Raw genomic sequence first — 2,158 nt, forward strand, 5'->3', positions numbered from 1 at the left:
TTTTTCTTTCTTTTTTTTTCCTTTTAAAATTTATTTAATTTTCAACAGGTAAATTTTATTTCAAAAACGTTGAAGGGTAAATTTTTTAAAATTTTTAATTTATTTAAAAAAAAATTTTTTTACAAAAAAAATTTTAAGTGCGAAAAAAAACTATAATAAATTATTATTATTATTATTATTATTATTATTATTATTATTATTATTATCATCATTATTAATATTTTATTCAATTCAAAAAAAAAATACACGTGACGAAAAAAAAAAAATCACATGTAATTAATATACGTTGGGATAAATAAACGCGAAACGAAAAATAATTTTTTTTAATAATGTTAAAATTAAAATTAATAATTAGTTTATCTTAATAATAATAATAATAATAAATTTAACACAGTCTCTTACTGCGTAAATTATTGTATAAGTTTTTTTTTTTTTTTATTAAATGAATCATTTAAAAAAAAAAGTTAAAGTGAAATAAAATTTCGCGGTTTTATTTATTTATTTATTTAATTTGTTTATAAAAACTTTTCGCAAGTTTCTTTTATTTATTTATTAGTTGGAAAAGTTTTTTTTTTTTTTAGTAAAAAACGGTCGCATTATTTTAAAAAAAAAATTTTAGTTTTTTTAATAAATTTTTATTACTTTTTCTAAGTGATAATAATAATATCGTCACTATCGAGTGACTATAATACGACGATAGTAATAAAACGATAAATTTATTAATAAATTATAACGGTTTGTTGTTGTAGTTGTTGTGAATTAAATGACAAATGATGACGTAATATTATTATTATTATTAACTAATTGCGGTTTCTGTTGGTTTTTTTTTTTTTTTTTTTTTTAAGAAATCTTTTATTATTTATGTTTTTTAGACCTTAGGTCATTAAACCTTCGCAGTTGGTTTCCTTTACAATTAGCAAAATCTTTAACCCAAACGTCGTCTTTCCTTCTCCCTTTTTTTTTTTCCTTTATTACACTCATTATTTTCATGCTTTCTTAAAAGAAAAAAGATTCTTGAATTTCCCCCCCCCCACCTCATACCCCTCTCTGGTATTAACGTGGAACTAGACACGTGTCCTAAAAAAAAAAAATTGTTTTTACTTTAATAAAATTACGAAAGGTCGTCGTTTTTTTTATTTATTTAAATTTTTATTTAGGTTTCATATTAATACGATGATGATGATAATAATAATTGATGATGATGATGATGATGATGATGATGATATAAATTAATATTTAAAAATTAAAAAAAAAAGTTTAGTCGATCGAATTTTCGACGTTTTAAACGTTCGCACACGTTTTTATGAAAGTTTTTACCGCATTAAATTGAAATGAATTTTCCGAAAATTTTCACATGTGAAAATGTATAATTTTAACGATTTAAAAAAAATTTTCTTTCTCTTTTCTTAACAAAAAAAAACCAACTTTTCCTATCATCGTCATCATCATCATCGCGGTTATGCAAGGTTATTTTTCCTCAAAGCTATGAATCAAATTAAATCATCAAAATTTTCTTCGTTTATTATTTTTAATTATAAATTGCCATAGGTTGTGTGTAATATCATGATTCGAAATTTAATTTATATGATTTCGAAAAGAGAATAAGAGAAAATTTAATTAAAATTTTTTTTTCATCTTACGTCAATAATTTTTAATAAATAAATCAAATCGATAATTGTTTAAATAAATAAATTCCACATTGATTAAAAATCTTTAAATAATGATATAAGTATTTAAAAAAAAAGAAAAGAATTTTTATAAATTAAGTGACTGTAAAATGTTTAATTAAAGTTTAAAAAAAAAAAAAAAATTAAAAGTTTAACTAATAAATGAAGTAATTTTAAGTCAATAAAATAAGACATTTTATAATAAAAAAAAAAAAACTTTAAATTAAAAGAAAAACTTTTTTTTCCTTTTTTTTTTAATGATTTTGTCAGTTGCACTACTACTACTATATAAAACGGTTAATAATATTTTGCTTCAATAATTAAATTTATTTTTATTTTTAATATTTATGGGAGATTGTACATATTTTTTTAAATTGTACCAAACAGTTATTGAAATTATTATAATTTTTTTTTATTTAAGGATCTCAGAAAAATAAATTTCATTTTATTGCCTTAAAAAATTACAAAAAAAAAAAAGTTTTGAATTGTTT

The sequence above is a fragment of the Pediculus humanus genome, genomic scaffold (assembly GCF_000006295.1).
Source record: "Pediculus humanus corporis 1103172107547 genomic scaffold, whole genome shotgun sequence".
Classification (NCBI taxonomy): Eukaryota; Metazoa; Arthropoda; class Insecta; order Psocodea; family Pediculidae; genus Pediculus; species Pediculus humanus.